Source organism: Ixodes scapularis, unplaced genomic scaffold (genome assembly GCF_016920785.2).
Source record: "Ixodes scapularis isolate PalLabHiFi unplaced genomic scaffold, ASM1692078v2 PGA_scaffold0__279_contigs__length_252992795, whole genome shotgun sequence".
NCBI lineage: Eukaryota > Metazoa > Arthropoda > Arachnida > Ixodida > Ixodidae > Ixodes > Ixodes scapularis.
This window is the reverse complement of record NW_024609835.1, coordinates 80,936,852-80,957,427: the sequence shown is the minus strand read 5'-3', so window position 1 is coordinate 80,957,427 and position 20,576 is coordinate 80,936,852. Positions and strand designations below refer to the sequence as shown.

General features: G+C 43.2%; 1 long non-coding RNA gene across 1 annotated transcript in view; it reads left to right on the top strand.

The window, feature by feature from the left end:
* The window catches only part of LOC121835005, a 29,509-nt gene extending 11,431 nt beyond the window's left edge, over positions 1-18,078 (top strand). Inside the window, exons 2-3 of the long non-coding RNA XR_006077424.1 lie at positions 9,823-9,960; positions 18,000-18,078. This is a non-coding gene — a long non-coding RNA (uncharacterized LOC121835005). The remainder of the gene's footprint in view (positions 1-9,822; positions 9,961-17,999) is intronic.
* The last annotated feature ends 2,498 nt before the right edge of the window (positions 18,079-20,576 follow it).

Sequence of the window (20,576 nt, the reverse complement as noted above, 5' to 3'; positions counted from 1 at the left end):
TCAGTTTTGGAAACCGGCTTTTTATCTCGACTAACACCGGAGAAAAATTTATAGCCAACGATAAAATCACAGTCGGGAGGTCTGTAACACACGGCTACGATAACCTTACCAGATGGCGTGCAAGCGCATACGCGGAAAATTCGAGGCTTCTATCTGCAAGCCATATATCAAAACACGAAATATACTTTTTTTTATTGCGATAAGCACGTAACCACCTTTCGAGAACATCTGTCACGTCGAAAAAATGTTACAGTCGTCGTTTTGGCAGAATATTTTCCTATTATCAATACCGGGACTAAGCCACGTTTCAGTTAATATTACAATATTGGATTCACTGTCTTCCACAAGAGCACAAAGAACATCACGCTTCGGTATGACGCTACGGATGTTAGTAAAAAGGTCAGAATGAAGCTGGTTTCTATCACGCGGTTCAACACGACGAGCACTGTATGGTTTTATTCTTTGCATTTTTTTTTATTGTTTGCCACGCATTTTGATTAACAAGACTGGAATTCATGGTAAAAAATAATAAAACAATAGCGTTCATTATCAACGTGCAATTTATTAAAGCGCACTTAAAGGGAAATTTCAGGCTTTTCCCGTGCTCGAACATCGAGGCTCTAACTTGCCGTACTACAGCGGAAAAATCTTCACGGAGAGCAAAAACACAAACACCCATAGGCCAAGATCCTTATTCCTAAAACGAGCAAACTTGACAGTTATTGGCCAATTTTTGCCTACCTGAAATTGATCTGAACGTTGTGACCGTTCAAGATTGGCAGGGTCCAACTGGATCCCCAACTTTTCGGAGCAGAAAGCGAATACTTTTTCTTCCGATTGACTCCAACTTTCAGAGACAATGTTAAGGCAGCAAAAATAACAAATTACATCGTCCCAGTCGATTTTGATGGCCGTCAGATTGTTTTTGAAGACTAGCCAGCTCAGCAGACATGCTGCTTCGCGGAGAAAAGGTAGACCGTTATTATAATGCAATTGACGCAAAGTGCAAGCGAGCTGGACAAAAATTACAACAATTATTGGTAGAGAGCTCCACTGGATATGGAGAAGTCCCTGATTCGATACCCGGACCAGGCGGATTTTTTCTGTCGCCCACTAGTCACCTAGCTGTGTTTGGAGATTTGAGTTTGCCCTTTGTCCTCTTTGTTCCCTTTCTCCAGGGATTATTATTGTCACAAGAGGTAGACACGGGTTTTGCTTCTCCTAGTTCTGCCTGGATCGAATTTACTCTTGCAAACAGTTGACTCACTGAAGCATTCGTGTTTTCTTTTTCGGTTGTAAGAGCAATAACCTTAGTCAGCAGGTCGCTTTGAGGGGGCTCATTTCGCTGAACAGTAGCTAGAATGCTAGCAGTAACCTCGGTATCAGCAAGAGGGCCGGGGTTCGATTCGACGTCGCTGATACTCTTTTTCCATAGAACGTTATCACAGTCGAATGGCGCCAACTCAGCAATTGGGCACGAGCGTGACGCCGAGCGACCATCGGCGCGTTGATTGGACACGAGACCCAGCCGAGCTCGTGCATAGCAGCCGTGCCCAATCGATTGCTTCGCTCGACCTCAACGTGATGTCGTCACACTTTTAGTGCACCAGCTTTGATCATTCTACGTCAGAAATGGAAAGTACATCAAAATAAAAGTATTTAAAATACTTTGAGTATTCTTTACTTCGTATTTACTTAAATCATGAATAATATATCAGTCAATTGTATTTAAATGCTGAAAATTAAGTATTTCAAGTACTGCCCAAATACAATTTTGGGCTCTGCTTCTTATGCGCTCTTCGCTATGGGATGCCATATGCAGAGCCTGAAACGTGCTGCGATTCGTTCATAATAAACACGAACGAAAGAAAGAAAAAGTAGAACAATGAAGTAACGGGGTGGGTATAATTATTGTTTTTTTGGTCTATCGGTCTCAATGTTTAAAAGTCACATTACCAACTTGTTGTTTGAAAGGGCTTTATTGCTCCAACTGAGCCGTTGAAATAAAGCTCGTACTGAATACATTGTGTCTTCTTACGTTGTACCTATCCTATCTTTTAACAAACTTGTTTTTTATTTTTAGAACTTCAACTTTCTTTTAAGGGCTTCATTACTGGTATATATAGACTCCACTTTTTATTTGGGCACTGTCTTTTTTCCCCTGGGTTACATTTAAGTTTAAGATGTCAGACTATGGGAACAATGTATTTACTTGTAAAAGTATTTGAAGATGATCAAAGGCTTTCATGTTATTTTGTATATTGTATTTAAATATATTTCTAAAAAGCGTAATTGAACTTGTAATTGAATACATTTTTGACGAAGTATTTTATATTTGTATTTCGATTCAGTTTTTAAATACTTTTGCCATTATCTCTTTTACGTAACGTTAAATAAGCTAAAAAAACTCACTCCAATGAATTGAAAATAAGTCATCTGGAAAGGATCAGGATGTCAGCTGAGATTTAACTTAGTCAAGATGACCAAGTATACGATGCTATTTTTTGTCTTTTAAATAGTATACTTACTGCGCTCTACCAAGTAGTTAGCAAATATTACTACATTTTATCCGCAATTGTATGAACAATTTCTTAGCGTTCTAGATGCAGTTTTGCTTCAAGGATAGTGGATGGTCTTACACGATTAGGGTCTTGATAATTCTATTTTAGTATCGCCTGCTTCTCTTCTCAGTGAAGATGTATTTAGCGACGTTAAATAAAAGGTTCGCCCGCTGTGAGACGTTTATTTTATTTATTTATTTATTTCTTCCGTAACACTATCAGTCCCCCAGTGCGGACTATGATAGGAATGAGTACAAAAACAAGCAATAGATAATGTAATGGACATGCAGAACACAATGACAAAACTGAAAGACTACACTGCACCTAATACTCATATCAAATAGCACAAAAATACAAAAAAAATGATATCATGAGGTCTATTGGTTACATGGGAGACACTTTACAAACTATAAAACCGTTTTGGATTTAATAACGTTTTCAGGCAGTTTATTCACTCCCTTATCGTCTGAGAGCAATACGAATTCTCGAAACATTCTTTGGTGAATCCGTACTCTTCGATTGCCCTAGTATGCTTATTACGTGTGATTCTAGATGAATGAGTTTGATGAATCTGTGTTTATCAATCTGAATTGTACCATCTAAAATCACGAAAAGCATTTTTAAATGCTTATTTTTTCTTCTGTCTTCTAATAAGGAGAGACTTGCCTTAGCATACAGCTCAGTTGGTGAATCCAGTCTTCTTTACTTCGAGCAGATGAAACGTAGTGCCACTCCTTAATTTTTTTTTTCTAATTTTAATATCAAAACTTTGTGTGAGGATCCCTAACTTCAGTTGAATACTCCAATCTAGGTCTTATTAGCCTTTTATAAGCTGGCAGTTTAGTTTCAGTAGTTGCCATTTTTGATTATCTTCTTAGTGACCAGAGTTTAGCCGTGGCTTCTAGGTTATATTATTAACATGCTTCTTCCAACTTAAATCACTGGTTATTGTTACTCATAAATACTAAAATTCATCTACCCTAGACAAGGGTTCACTTTTCAAGTAGTAGTTATACACTGAAGGAACTTTCCTATGTGTTACTGACATGATGATGATGAGGAGGAGGATGCGGCTTGTTCCCTTTGAAACGGGCGAGCGTGCCCAAGCCTGGGAGCAAGGAGATCTTAATGCCCCCTGAGATGGATCTTATTCCACCAATCTTCAAGTCTTCGTTTAGTGGCCACAACAAGCCTGTGCAGGCCGCTAGAAGGCCCCTTTATTTGCGTAGCTACAGAGCTTTGTGCATCAGAGTAGTCTGCTTGGTTCCGCCCGATTTCAGTAATTTGTTTTCAGTATTTAAAAATATTTGCCAGATCTCGCACCATTTGCTAATTTTCGGCAAGCAATCGTTTAGTTCAACATGATCGTTTATATCGGTATACAATATACGATCGTCAGCAAAAAGGCGTGCCTTTAATGTAATATCGCAAAGAACGTCATTGATAAAAACCAAAAACAACGGCTGCCAGAGTACAGAATACTGCGGGACTCCCGCGTCGACCCCCAAGGCATGGAAGCGTGTCCATCAATACTCACAAATTGCCTTCACCGAAACAAAAACATTTCTATCCTTCGCAGAACTTTGGCCTTTGTTAGTAAATGCCTAAACTTTAAAGGTAATTTATTAAGGTTTACCTTATCAAAAGCTTGTTGAAAGTCTAAAAAATTATATAAAATTTTCCTCTTTTGTCAAGGGTCGAAGAAAAATCGTGAATTAATTCTGTTAATCGGGTTGTGGTAGACAGGCCTTTTCGAAGTTCATGTTGTTTTTAATCAGGTTCAGAGTAGGTATCTAAAACCTCCTTATATGATTCGAAAAAAACATGCTCAAGTATTTTACAAGTAAATATTAATAATATGGGTCTATAATTAGTTACCTTACTAGCATTTCCAGTCTTAAGAATAGGTATTATTTTGGCCAGCTTCCAGTCATTGGGAACGAACCCATCTGAAAGCGATTTATTAAAAATGATAGTGAGATATTTTGAACACCATACGCTCTAACTCTTCAAGAAATTGATTATGAATGTCATCCGATCCGGCAGCCTTTTTTGTATCAATAAGAAGTAGCTGTGAAAGAATTCCCGCCTCTGAGACCTCCACGTCTTCGATTGGGGCCACATTCTCAAACAAACGAACTATTGTAAAATGTTATTATCAGCGGAAAAAAACACTGCCAAATTATTGGCTAAAGCAATTTGCACTTTCATTCTTGTCCTCAATCATTTATTATTCGACTATCACTTTGGTAATTACTTTTTTACTTGGTTTCAAATGTCGCCAAAACTTCTGTGGTGAATGTCTAAAAAGGTTTTGCAATTTTACATTAAAGAAATTCGTTTTCGAAGTTTTTATCTTTGCGTTGAGGTCTTTGCTCAACGGCTGTATTTCTGCCTACTGAAACCCGTCGTGCTTTTTTGCGTGTTCTTGCTCTACACCCTGATTATCGTCTCTTCTGGTTGATTGTGCCCCTTGTAATCCAAGGATTGTTCAAGTTTTTGTCTCTTATTTCGACTGGCACAAAGTGCACTCAGGCATCACTTCCTTAAAAATGAGCCATAGGTCATCCATTTCTATCAACGGGTTGCCAGCTAGGTGCTCGAAGTTGTTATAGTTCAGGCTAAGTTGATCAAGAAGTGACTCGTCACTGGCTTTTTCAAAGTTTTTATACGAAGTAATTTCAATTCTCCTAAGCATAGCCCTTAAGGACAACGTAAAATGTACTGCGCTGTGATCTGATATTCCGGGATTAATCTTGCAATCATATCCGTGGTTTATAATGTTCTCATTGATAAATATTAAATCCGAAAGAGTTTCTGATTGCCCTTGCATCCTGGTATGTCCCTTAACAATCTTAGCTAAATTATGTGAGATTACTATATCTAAAAGTTCCTCTATGCATTATACTTCGTGGTCGCCAGATCCTAACGTTACCCAGTCAATTCCATCGAGATTGAAATTACCCATAAAAACAACCTTCTTGGAACTTACTTTCAGTTTAAAGAGGAATTCACTTAGTTCTTGCAAATATCCACAAGGCATTTGCCGGGGAGCGATACAGTACTTCTTCAATTAACTCACCTTTTTTCTATTTCCATTTTTGATGTTTCACCATATATTTTCTATGCCTGGGGTTCCTTCGAGTTCTGAAGAATTTAAACAAGACTTGACTACTAGAGCAAATAACCGGGATGTACTACTGTATCATCTGTTACAAACAAGTCTAACCAGGTTTCAGTGATAGCCACTACATCGGGGTCATGCTCTATTAAAATATGTTCTAGCACGAGGTTTTTATTTGCGATACTGCTCGCATTAAGGCTAATAAATAGGACACTTTTTGTCTATGGTAAACCAGGTGCCTGTCAATAACCATGCTCGGGTGAAGGTATTTCTCTGGCTAAGTAAATTTCAACTCTCTGGTTCGTGTTTATTTCCCATGCGTACGTCACTCCATTAATCTTCAGTTTATCATACGTTAAGTATACCTTCTCTCCCCTTTTCCTATTTTCTTTCGCACTCTCCCGCCGCTTTTTCTTATCATTCTGACATTCTTCGAAAAGTTCTCGTTAATAAATATGCGTGTTCCTATTATTTTTTTTTTAGCATTTCTAAGAACATTTTGTCTTCCATTATAGTTTCCAAAGCGCAAGATTATTTGTTTCGGTTTACCCTTAGCCACCCTTCCGAGACGGTGAACTCTTTCGACAGATTTAACTTCAACATTTATTTTCGTTTTAAAGCAGCCTTCCATCACTTTTCCCACCAAATGTTGCTCTGTTTCTGCGTCAGATCCCTCTACTCCGTAGGTTACCAAGTTATTTCTCCTGCTTCTATTTTCCAAGTCATGAAACTTTGCCTCAAGCTTTACTACGGTCGCTTTTAAATGCACTAGTTTTTCTTGTGTGTCGTTTCGCTCCCTACTGAGATCGTTTATTTTAGAGGTATAGGCTCCAATAGCCTCTAATCATTTTTTTCAAAGCTCTTCTGGTCTTGTACCGATGTTCATATGTTAGCCGCCATCTTTTTCTGGCTTTCCAGTATTTCCCTTATTGCATCTGCATCTGGGCCTGGATTTTCTTCAACATCTCCTCATCTCCTCCCCTTAAAAGCACGAATCTTCTCCAACGACAATCAGAAATGGCAACAAAGAGCAGTTTTACACTGAGACGGTGGGAAGATTGATCAATCATATTTAAACCAGGCAAACCTAATAACAATTTTACTGCATTTATAATTTACTTTAAAACCGTTTTTCGGGTAATATGATGGTGTGTTATTAATATGTCATAGTTTATCTACAGATGTAAACTTAAACGCTTTAAACTCCGCCTCGTATACACGTACCGGTACTATAAAATTTAGAGGTTAAATAAGTTACAATTTTTACCCATTTGGATGTCAGTTGGAACCACAAGAAAGTAAGCATGCTACATGAAGAACGACAAGTCAGATTACGAGGCTCCGTGGTGCGCGAGTTGAAGTTTCACAGTTACCTCGCGACAATCCAGTACACGTCGAGACCCAGCAATATAGGAGTTTAATAAAATAAGTTTGGAATGGAAAGAGAGTAACAGCACAACTGTGATAATTACTTCTATTAAAAGCGTGTGAATGCTGCTCTTGACGCAAGCTACGACGTAAGCTGAAAACACATATTCAGAGTGTGTTATCCTGTATATCTGATTTTAATGCAACAGCGATGGCGAATATTTACAAATGTTATTTCGTGAAGTTCAGGTAAGAAATTTGTTATTATCACTTTGCACTCGTAGTTTGACGTTCGCCGCGGTTAATAATGTTATCCCGATGCAATCATAATTTTACTGCAATTGCTCTTTTCTTATAATTCTCAGTCGTTGGTGAGACACCTTGTATTCCATCTTGAGGTCATCATTAAAAATGAAGCAGCACAGAGGATAGGAAGAAAGGGAAGGCCAGCACACCACAGTGCTTTTCTCGTCTTTTCATTAACTCTTTTGCGCTGTTTGTCCTTAAAAATGTCTATTCATCCAGTTCTAATTAAGACGTAACTGCAACCGTCTGTCACCTTTCTAGTCTAATGTTTTGGTGTATGTGATCATTGACGCGTTGCACTGATGCATGCACGCTAGGAGTAAGTGACTTTCATGGAATCACGATCGTTGACTTTGGAATCACGTTCATTGATTACTTTTGGAAGTGCTAAAAGTACTTGTAACCGTGACTTTTTCCCACTCCCATTTCTAATGGCGGCCTCTGTTTCTGCAAGTTTCCAACCAGGAAATCTTCCAACCAAGTCTCCAAAAGAAGGAAGGTTTACCAAAACTCGTGAATTAAGAATATAGGTAGGTTTTAACTTGGTGATATTAATGCAATAATGGGTAGCACGAACGACCCATTTTCCAACATGTGGAAAAATCTGTCGTTCTGAAAATCGGAACAAATCGGAAAAGTAACGGTTGCTTGTTAAGGAAAGGGCAATTTGCTTCTCTTTTTAAGCAATCAAGTAATCTAATTAATATTTTTAAACAAATAATAAATGTATTTATAATAGCTTTCTTTCTTTTTTTAGAGTAACGTGTGCGAGACTAATTGCCATATTGAACTTGCTTTTGTACGGATATCCCTTGTCCCGGTTCGGGTTTGAGGTTTGTAATATTTTCAATATGTACGAATAGTTCAGAATGTGGTCAGGTCAACAACACCACAACAAAAAAATTTGTTCGCAGAGCGCTTTTTTCGACTTACCTTTGAAGGGTCAAATGTGCAAAAGGAAGGAAAACAAACAGTACACACACAACCAAACACGAAACAGAAACACGTTGCAGACGAATTTAAATAAACACAAATGAACGTATACTTTAATGTCGCAGTTATTCAAAACGCACTCAGAAAAACACACACACACTTTAACAAATCACGACAGTACACGTATACGTAAACCACACCACCAAACAAAACGACTTTCCCAGTAAGGCATTCCTCAACCAACATTCTAGACCTTAAGCATCCACAAGGATCACGACATTCAGGATAAAACACGAAAACGGCATGGCAGCACAACGAAAATTACTAGGCCTAATCTCATTTCTGGTTGTATGCACGCGCGCGCAAACACACGACAACACGCAGTTCCCACGGAGAGCAACGGCCACGACCACAACACATCCACCATGCAACACGTGCTCTTCAAACGCACCACCCATCCCGACGAAAACCCGACTCACGTTGCCAGACTTTGCTCCGTTCGAAAACCGAACTGCGGCGTCTCAGTGTAATAATCCGTTCGCGTGAAAAATCCAAACTGACCTGCGGCAATGCCTGCGCTGAACCGACCGAGTTCGTTCGCTCTTTTCCTTTCCTTCCCGTTCTTCCTTCTCCCTCACCACGGCATAAAAACAAACTACGAACGAGCAAAAAGTATACAATCTTCGAGCCACCACCCCGAAGCCAAAAGGGATATCCCGTGCCCGTGCTCCCCCATGAAAGGGGAAACAAAAACAGGAGCAGAGCCAAACTCCAAAATAGGGAGAAACTACCGCTTTCCTCCCACAGACACAATAAAAATAAAGCAAAAAGATTCCACCCCGAAATGTCAGCTTCTGGTGACGTCGAAAACTGACTAAAAGAAAGATAAAAAGTGTTAAAAAAAAAATCCCGAAAGACAGAAAAATGACGCCAATTGAGAACGCACCAATGGGAGGTCGCCCAGGGCGGGGGGCGGTTGGCCTTCCTCCCTCTTCCCGCCTCATAACCCAGTAGCCCACATAGAACGTCAATACTTGGCCGTTGGAGCGCGAGCTGGTGGAGTAGGGAACGCGCTCTCTCTCCTCCATCTCTTTCCATTTCTTTCCCTCTCCACTTCCCGATATCCGAACCTTTCTCCCCCCGCGTCGTGTCTGGCGTCTCCGCTTCCTTGGCCCGTTCCACGGGTGCAGATAGCCCGGTCGCGCTCGAGCTTTCTGTTCATTTATTTACGCGGTCCCCAAAACTGGAAGAAAAAAACAACAACAGGAAGCGAAGTTGAATTTTAAGATAGAAGAGTCGTAGACACCGAAACGTGGAGTATCCTCCAGAGTCTCCGCAAGTTGGGATCGTCGCAGCACTGCAAACGCTCACTGAGGCTTTTTTTTTTTTTTTTTCTGCAAGCCAATTTTAGATTTAGTATTAATGAATGTTAGAGAATTTGAGATGCCCAGGTCCCAGAAGAGAGATAGCCTCATTGAGTATGTTCCTTCCTTGTTTTTGTTTCTTTTTTGGATGATGGATGGACCGAAGATCGATTGCGGGCTTTTGTCTGGCCGCTTCGCTGGAAAGGAGGAGTAGAGGGACGGACGACCAATCGATCGTGCGGATGACGACACGCAAGACGACAATAAGCTCCGTTCGTCTGGCCGAAAACAAGCGACGCTCAAGGTAAATATGTATCTGCAGCACGCGCACACTGCCGGCGTTGCAAGGATGTCAAGGAAGTTACGCTTACGGTCTGTGCTGCACATTGTCACGTAACCTATATATCGGATTTTAGAGAAAGCCCATTAATTATACGCCTATATATTAGGACTGGGCCATTGATTGATTAACAGTGACCACAATCGATTAACGCTTTGATCGAGAATAATTTTTAACCGGTTAATCGTTAAATTATTGACGGACCAAAATAAAGTAAAAATCAATCATGATGTTTAAACCCTTAAACTGGGAAGGAAGCTTGAAGATAAGTTAGAAGGGACAGAAGAAAGTTGACAGGAACAAACGCTTTCACTACGCAGGCGTGGACCAGTAAACCTCTATGAAGGGCAAACTTTAGGTGAAATTTTAAGCTAAGGCAAACTGTAGGGGCAAGGTTTGTATTCCAGGCAAGGGTGCAGAAGGTTACACGCGTCCCGGCCACTTCAACGCCGCTCGAGTGTCCGTTTATAGCACAGCAGAGACTATTGTGAACAATCAGGGTGGGACGCTGTAGCCGGAAAATATCAACGAACCTCTCTGCCTCATGCGGCTGAAGTAATCAATTGTGAGTGTGAGTGTCTTTAAATTGTTCTCGACTACACATCGAGGTTGATTTATAGTCAATAGTGTATATTGCGCCGTTCATCATATTTACCACAAAGGCAAAAACAAACAGACAAACATAATTTTGACTTCTTAAAAATATGATGCATGGAAATGAACGAGACCCATTAATCGATTAACTAATCGATTCAAGGGTGGTGATTAATCTGGTTAAAAACTTTAATCGCACCCAGCCCTACTTTATATAGGAACATGTTCTTCACACTTAACACAAAGGACATGTCAACTATGTACTATTTCTAGTGTTTTACTATAAAGCCGTAAATTACTGTCAGGCTGTTGTAACTTGATGTGCTCACGCGTGACGTAGCATTACAAATCGAGCGTCAGTGTCACATCACTATTGCGTTTTGGTTTTTGTGCTTTGCACATATACAAGGAGTAAGAACGTACGTGTCAAATTAATAAATCTGTCCTCTATTACCGAGCCAGTCCGTCTTGTTGGTTCGGCCATAGCGGGCTGCCACTGCAAGAGCGTATAGCACAGGCATGCAGACATTCCTTCAACATATATTCGCTGTCACACCAAGAAGAAAAAAAGCGTGGCCCATAGTTTCTATGCTGCGCGAAATATTCCTACTGATATTGGAATGTGAGAGCAAAGCTAAAACGATGCTGTTTACGTTTCAACGGGTATGCTTTGATGAAATCACGTAACTTATTCTTAATGCACATATAACCATCTGAATTCATGACATTAAAGGAAGGCTTCGCGAGGAGCCGAGCTTTTTAAATTTTAGTTCTTCATAAAGAAAAAAAAAACAAGTACAATATTTTGAACCTGGGAGAGATGGGGAGAGAAAGGCGTAAAGACTGGAGATTACGTGATCGAAAAAAAAGCGTATGACACTCGATCCATGGAAAAGTTATCTAAGAAAACAATAACGGCATATTCAATATTGCTGATGTCCCCTCCCCGGCGTTGATGATAAAAGATCTTTATACAAAAAAAAAATAATAAAATACTGTTTCGTGCCTGCTGCTTACGATCAATATTATTTTTTAATAAAAACATTGATTATGTCATTCAGGTGCACGATTCGCTTTTTGTTAAATAGTATAATACGTCAAATTAATATTTTAAACAATTTGTGTAATCCAGCTGGGCCTGTTCCCGGTACTCCGTTTGGTACTTCTCCATCTTTTCAGTTGCCTGCAGCAGAGGGAAAAGCATTGGCGCAAGCGTGTGGCTATGAGATTTGCTTTCCTTTCACGAGCACTCACGAAATGAAAGCTAATGTGAAATTTATGTATCCGCGCCTAAGCCTTTTCCTTTGCTGCACACAACTCCTGAGATATAGTGTAGAACGCTGTAAAAGCTGCTGGTCATCTGTCTTGATCTGGCGCTTGATCTTCACGTGCTCTCGTGGAAATGACACGCTACAGGTGTAACTGTTGCGATGCTTAAAACCTTGAACGATGGAAGGGCGTGCGTGGCTGTGCTGAGAGGCAAAGCTCCCTGAACAGGAAGCTTTGCTCGGAGACAGTTAATCACTTCCGGGAGGACAGTGTCCCGACAGTTTAACACACATATTGACTCCTAGTTGCTTCATTTACCAGGCTGTGCTGCATCTTCAATGTATGCACTTCAACATCGGTGAGTTCTGTGCCGCTTGGCCGCCTAGGGGGAAGTGCTCTGAAGAGGCTGCCTGGAACCATCATAATTCAAGTGCAGGCATTGGAGATGCAGCACTCCACCTGCTCCCAACCAAAAAAGACTTCATGAACTCGATTGAGTATTCGCTTGCGCATGGCCTCGGGGAGGACCACTTTTGCGCCCTTTGACAACGGCTGAAGCCTGGTGGTCGAGTCAGTAGTTTTGAGAGCGTTGCACGCGAACTATAGGAAATGAGTAAAGAACATATATGGGATGGACTGTACGAAAGAGCCAAATTCAGAGTTAGAATACTGACTCTGAGGTGATTGCCAGAGAAGAAGGGACAGAAAGAAAGAGGTAGGAAGGAGATGATTGCAATGCGAAGAGGTTAGCATGAGTGCATGACTCTTGCAGACTACTCTATATTGCCGATTTTTATCACGTGTTTTTGAACTTACTTTCACGGTTTCATGTTTGGCCGCCAGGCGCTGTGAATATGAGAATCGCTCTGGGAAGGCCAGACAGTGAACCTGCCGCCACGGCTTTCGGTTCTAGCCGCTTAGTGCCGTCAATTTCGCTGCAGTCGCCAATACGCCAGGTAGCAGAAGATAGGGAGGAAAGGATTGGCAAGATGAAATGATCTGGGGAAGGGTAGATGGACGACGATGAGATGATTATAGTAACATTACCTTACACTTTACAGGGTCAGTGCCAGTCGTGTCTCGAAAAAATGGGATCAATATGTTTGTCCTTTTTGTAGAGCATTGAAATGAGTCCCAGCCGCCAAGTACTTTCTCGGTGGATAATGGCCTATTATCCTTGATTGACAGTGCCGTCTCAAGCGCCTGTCTTTTAGTCGCGTGAAGAGTACATACAATGAAGAGGTGTTCTGATTTCCAGACTGTATATCACGCTGGACAGTTCGTACTGGTAGCTTTTACAGCGGAGCTGTTAAGGGCTAGTTCCCCCAGGATTGTGTCCTTCGCAAAAAAAATGAAGACACCGAACTCTGGACACCTACCGCCATCTATGAGCGACGGCGGCAAGCCACGTATCTGGTTGCCGCCGTCGCTCATAGATGGCAACAACCTTTCCACTCTGGCTTGCCGACTTGCGGCCGGCCATTACTTTCCATTGTACAGCTCCGCTGGTCTTCCTTTTTCAGCAAAGTGGACAGGCTGAAAGTTTTCTTCTTTTTTAACTTTATATATATAAAAAGTTCTGTGGAAGTTGTTTTAAGACGTAATTTGTGGATTGTGGTTTCTGCTCAACGAGGGAGGTCGTATTTCAATTTATTTATTTATTTACAGAATACCTACATCGCCTCGTGGGCATTATCGTAGGGGGGGGATCACGAAATAACAAATAACAGTGATTTTCACAAACAAGAAAAAAATACATCATTGTCTGAGATACTGACCAGCTCCTGTTGCAGCAGGTTCCAGTCTTTGATTGTTTGAACAAAAAAGAACTACCAAAATTGTTTGTTTTATAACAGTACTCAAAAACCTTTTCAGAGTTATCGAACCGCGCTGACATGTAACTTGGTTTATACAAATACTCATTTCTATCAATGCCAGTTTCATTATAATAAATCCGATGAAAAAACTTCAACCTTAACTTATACCCTCTAGTGTTTAATGATTCCCATCCCAGCATGGCTTTTATTTCAGAGATACTTGCATAAGGGTTATAGTTATTGCTGACAAATCGTGCCGCTTGATTCTGTACCTTTTCTAATTTTTCGATAAGATAATCTTGGTATGGGTCCCAAATGATGCATGCATAGTCGATTATCGACCTAACATGCAAAATATAAAGAGTTTCTTTCACCTCTGTTGAAGCGCCCTTAAAATTCCTCCGGATAAAATAAAACATTTTGCTTGCCTTTGCTATTGTATAGTCAATATGATTGTGCCATTTAAGTGATTGGGTGAAATTAACTCCTAAGTATTTACAGTCGCTTACTCTGCGGATTATTGCATTTTTAATGGTATAGCTGGCGGGAGACCTTGATACATTTTTTGTGAAGCTGAGATAATTACATTTTCCAATATTTAAACTCATTTTCCACTTATCACACCAGTGTTCTATTTTATCTAGGTCGCTTTGCAATATTTCTATGTCCATTGTTGAATATATTTGTCTATAAACAACGCAATCGTCCGCAAACAACTTAATCGGCGATTGAATGTCAGTTACAATATTGCCGCCCGCAGAGCCGAGAAGGCAACGCTCGGTCACGGTCTTCTAGAAGATTCCCGGTCATCCTCGCAGCAGACGTAACTTTCCCTCTGCTTTGTTATTCTCGAAAGTGCCAGTTCATCCTCGCCCCGAGCGCGCGACGCTCGAACCTTCTTTGCCGAACTTTCGAGATAGTGACGCACGGTAGATAAGCAGCTGCCCGCGACCTTGTCGAGTCAGTCCCAGTTTCGCTAGCGCTCTGTGTGCCGCCGAACCGCCGCCCGCTTTTCTGCTACCTCGACGCTCTTTCGTTATTTATTTTTGGTTGGCACAAGTTCGCCCATTAAATTTTTATTTTCAGTTCACTGTTCGGCTTTTCGTCACCTTCATTCGTGACATTTCTGGTGGAGGTGCGGGGTAACGCATGTCCCTGCACCGTACTCCTCCGAGGGCCCGCAGTGCAAGTCCAACACCAAGCCCACGAAGACCCAACGAAGACACAAGCAAGACCCGATAAAGTCGCCGCAACCAAGAGCTAACCCGGAACTCGGATTTCTGCCAACCAAGATCAAGCAACCAACGAGGTCAACGATGGACCCCCAGACGTCGCAGACCTCGACCACCGCCGGACCACGGCATACCACCTGCAGATTGACGGGCTGACGGAGAGACTAAACAAGACCATCGCCGACATGATCTCGATGTATGTGGACGTGGAACACAAGACGTGGGATGAGGTGGTGCCCTACATCACGTTTGCGTACAACACGGCGGTTCAAGGAACCAGTGGGTTTTCACCTTTTCAGTTGGTGCACGGCTGAAAGGTGACGACGATGCTCGACGCCGTGATGCCTCACGGCACCGACGAACGACGGCACCGACGAACGACGGCACCGACGAACGACGGCACCGACGAACGACGGCACCGACGAACGACGGCACCGACGAACGACGGCACCGACGAACGACGGCACCGACGAACGACGGCACCGACGAACGACGGCACCGACGAACGACGGCACCGACGAACGACGGCACCGACGAACTACGGCACCGACGAACTACGGCACCGACGAACTACGGCACCGACGAACGACGGCACCGACGAACGACGGCACCGACGAACGACGGCACCGACGAACGACGGCACCGACGAACGACGGCACCGACGAATGACGGCACCGACGAACGACAGCACCGACGAACGACAGCACCGACAAATGATGGCACCGACGATGCTTAGTTGGTCACCCAACGAGCAGAAGTACGCCAGCTAGCCCGCCTTCGCATAAAAGACCAGCAACGTGTCAAAGCTGGCCGGTACAACTTTCGTTGCCGAGACGGGGAGTTCCAGCCCGGAGACAGGGTGTGGGTGTGGATGCCCATTCGTCACCGCGGCCTTAGTGAGAAACTGTTAAAACGCTGCTTTGGACCCTACAAGGTTATCCGCCGCCTTGGGGACTTGAACTACGAGGTGCTCCCCGACGGAACTCGCCCATCAGGACGCCGCCAGCCACGATCCGAGGTCGTCCACGTAGTTCGACTCAAGCCGTTCTACGCGCGTTAGGATTGTGACACTGCATGTTTGTTTTGTTTCGCCGCAATTGTTTTAGCAATTTCCGTTTTCCTTTCGTTTCGCATCGGGGCGATGCACTTTTAAAGGGGGGGATAATGCCGCCCGCAGAGCCGAGAAGGCAACGCTCGGTCACGGTCTTCTAGAAGATTCCCGGTCATCCTCGCAGCAGACGTAACTTTCCCTCTGCTTTGTTATTCTCGAAAGTGCCAGTTCATCCTCGCCCCGAGCGCGCGACGCTCGAACCTTCTTTGCCGAACTTTCGAGATAGTGACGCACGGTAGATAAGCAGCTGCCCGCGACCTTGTCGAGTCAGTCCCAGTTTCGCTAGCGCTCTGTGTGCCGCCGAACCGCCGCCCGCTTTTCTGCTACCTCGACGCTCTTTCGTTATTTATTTTTGGTTGGCACAAGTTCGCCCATTAAATTTTTATTTTCAGTTCACTGTTCGGCTTTTCGTCACCTTCATTCGTGACAATATCATTAATATAAATTAAGAACAATAATGGTCCCAAGACACTGCCTTGGGGTACTCCTGAACTCACAGTTATAGGTAATGACTTGCTACCATTTAAAACCACGCACTGCTCTCGGCCACTTAAGTAATTTTTTATCCACTTTTGAATATTGTTAGTTATATTTAAAGATGCTAATTTCTTCAGTAGTAGGTGGTGTGGTACAGTATCAAAGGCTTTACGAAAATCAAGGAAAATTGCATCTACATTAGTATTGCTGTCAAGTGATTTTGAAATGTAATGTTGAAATTCTGCCAGTTGTGTGTCACATGAACACCCTCTGCGAAAGCCATGCTGGGAAGGGGCAAGAAATTTACAGGATTCCAGGTAATCAAAAACTTCACTATATATAATATGTTCCAACAATTTGCAATTAATTGACGTCAAAGATATAGGCCTATAATTTTCTACAAGTTTTTTATCCCCTGACTTGAAAACAGGAATAACATTTGCTACCTTCCAATCGTGTGGAACTGCCCCAGTTTCAAGGGAAATTTTAAACATGAGACATAAATACTGGGCTATAATATCTCGACACTTACAAAGAACAATCGATGGTAATCCATCAGGTCCGGTTGCCTTCGAGGTATTCATTTCACGCAAGAGGCAAGTAATACCGTTAACATCAATTTCAATATCTGCCATTGTGTTACCAGAAATAACAGATACTGGTGATTCATCGCTGGTTGTTTCTTGAGAAAATACTGATTTGAAGTAAGAATTAATACATTCTGCCTTCTCAGCATCACTCTTGATTATTGTATTGTTAACATTTAAGTATGGGATAGAAATATCATCTTTTCTACTTGTTTTAACGTAATTCCAGAACACTTTGGGATTTCGCTTAAGATCATCGTTTAGCCGGGAGAAAAATAACTTCTTTGCTTTTCTTATAGATAACTTTAATGTGTAATTAATTTCCTTTAGCCTTTGCAGGTTTATTGGACAGCCATCTCTGGAAACCCTTCTATATGCACACCGCGCTCTTCTTACGAGTTTACGAATTTCAATATTAAACCATGGTTTTTGTTTTCGTTTTTGTCGAATAATCCTCGATGGTACAAAAGTGTCGATTAAGTTTGTTATTTTATTACGAAAGATGCTCCACAGATCTTCTAGACAGTGCGATTCTGCTAAGCATAAAAAGGTTGAAAAATAGCTGTCCAATTCAGATATTGAGATATTATATTGGGATGCAGAGAGTCCAGGCGAACGTGAGGTGGATTGGCAGCCAAGTGGACTAACGCACACCATTTCAGAGCACGTGGAGCGAAAGCTCGCGCTGCAGAACCCAAGGATCCTGAGTTCAATCACACCCCTGCCCGTTTTTATCTGGACGAGCATCGCACCGGCGGGCAGGCGTGTATCGCTACTGCGTTGTGCACGTCAAAACCCCAGGCTAGCGGTTGTACCGCACTGGCTAAATCTCGCTCGTCGACAGCTGAGAGACAAGCCGCCCGTTGAGGCAGACTAAGTTCAGGGTGTTTAAACATACACCCCAATTTACTTACAGGCAAACATGAAAGGAAAGAAATCAGAACAACCCCAGATGTTCGATGTCACTTGCTTGGCTGCTTGACGAATTGCCGATGAAGCATCTGTTCAGAGGTATGCGATCCCAACGTTTGTAATGTTTTTGTAAGCGCTTCTTGTGGCTTTGCCAGCGCTCACATTACCGGTGATAGCACAATGACCATAAACCCATTGAAGCAAAAGAACGTGACCAGGAACCCACTGATGTAAAAATAAAATCGGGACCGGCCTGCATGTTTTTTTGCAAGCATGTGGTTGCACTGACGAAGGGGAAATATACATTATGTTTCATTATTGATTGGCGGGCTTGTAAAGCTGCTCTTTAGTCTGTGATGGGAACCCGTTTATCAGAGGTTTGCGCATTAATGTATTTCAGGGCTTCGTAAATTTCAACCAACCTTAAAATTACTTCTTGATATGCGAACGCACGAGACAAGTGACACGCAAAACACTTCAGACACAGACCGCGACTGACGTGTTTTTGTGTGTTCCTTGTCTCCTTTTACGTTCGCATACCAAGATGATTAACCAACACGCTCTCCTAATTCTATGTTTCGAATGACAACGTATAGCGAGACAGCTTAATTCTCAACTTTTTTGTGTATTGCTTGGCACAAAAATTGCAGCAGTCGAATTTAATTCATGCGTAGAACTACCTGCAAATGTATGTGTGTAAAAACTGTACGTTGTGTAGACCATCCGTAATACGCATTGTTGAACTATTGATGTTTCGATACTCATTCTTGTATTTATGCCCTGAACCTTAATAATTATGCGCCGAACAACTGAGGGAAAGGAGGAGACGAAAGAGCACGAGTACGTCAGAACGCCGAGCTCTGGTTCGAGTGATTAATGGCTAGACATATATGCGTAGAGCAAGTCGTCTGCTTCTTGCGCCGGAGTTGCGGTGACGTCACAACAGCGCCGAGCTCTGATTGGCTTTAATTGAAAGGATAGTGGGTAGGCCTCAATGCTAGATGCCTTGAAGTCTACCCTCTATTGTTTTCAATCAGCCAGTAAGAGTTCGGCGTTCTGATATCATCGCAACTCCTGTGCAAGATGCAGACGAACTTGCACTCCGGATAGAGCAATGCTGCTTTTGTCTGCACTGCACTCGTCGAACGTGTTAAGAACGCGGAAGCCAAGCGCCGGACGCCGGCGTTCCGCATTCTAACGCGTGCGAAGAGTGCAGTAAAGTCGAAGGCTGACTTTGCTTCCATTGCACTCGTCGAACGCTTTCAAATGCGAAAGCCAAACGCCGGGCCTACGCGTTCCGCGCTCGAACGCGTTATTCGACGAGTGCAGTGGAGACAAAGGCTGCCAGCTTTAGGTCCACCCCTAATCATTCCCACCAGAGCTCGGCGTTTTGAAGTCCACGCGCGCTCTCGTCTCCCCCTCTACCTCAGTTTCTCGATGCATAGGGAGAATCGAGAGAGCGCCTCGAGAGCGCACGACGCGAGAACTCCGGCAGGAGAGCTCGCGACACGAGAGCGCAGTGAAACGAGAGCGCGTACGATTAGAGCTCGCGACACGAGATCGCATTGGCACGAAAGCGCATACTATTAGAGCGCGCGACACGAGAGCACGCAACCAGTGCAGCGCGCGTCACGAGAGCGCTTTGACCCTTCATCGGGGCCGACTCCAATATTTACAATTCTTCAACCCAGCCCAGCATGCGATCTCCTCAGCCCAGCATGCGGACGTTCGTCACTTTGGAAAGCGAGAAAATCACGCGCCATACACGCGAACACTGCAAAATAGAACCGGCCAGGAGCAATACCGCCTAGAAGACAAGGCCTGCGCGTTTGTTCCTCTAAACGTCATCACTGGTAGATCCCCTCAGCGCCCCCTAGGTAGCCCGGATGAGCAACATTGTCTGCGACATCGTCTGCTTCATGACCTGCTTCAGCGGTGACGCTCAGAACGAGCTCACACCAATAGGCTGCTAACACCGGCAATCTTGATGCTGTCACATGCACGTTGCAAATGAACTGTGGAAGCTCGCTCGTGGCTCGCGCTCAGCAGTCGCGGCCGCACGCAGCCCATACTCTTGTCATGCTTCAGCCTGTTTGCCGCTTGGGATGGGTCGGGGTATATTAACAAAATGTCACGCGCAGGCCTTGTCTTATAGCTGGTATTGCCAGAAGTCCTTTTTTTTTGGAAAGGTCTATATTGGCTACATGCGCGATCGAAAGCGTCGCTGTGGTCGGCCTGTCACGATTGGCTGAATGCTGACTATGACGTCAAGAAAGGATTTCTCATAGACGGAAATAAGAGTAATGGAAAATTCGGTAGTGTTGGTTTCAGAGTGCCATGATTTTAGGCTTCCACCACGCTAATTAAAAGCACCATCGAACTTGTTCGCCAAGTAATGACGTCACGAGAGGAAGCCATAGGAGGGCGCTACCAAAACCTCATCTTGCCGAAGGGGTATTCACACGAGAAAGAAATCCCGGGGATTTCTCCCCGGCGCGCGCGCATCAGGAGACAAAAACGCGAGGCTTCTGCACATCGCAAAGCATGACGTTTTCGTCGCGCGATGCGCGTGACGTGGAGA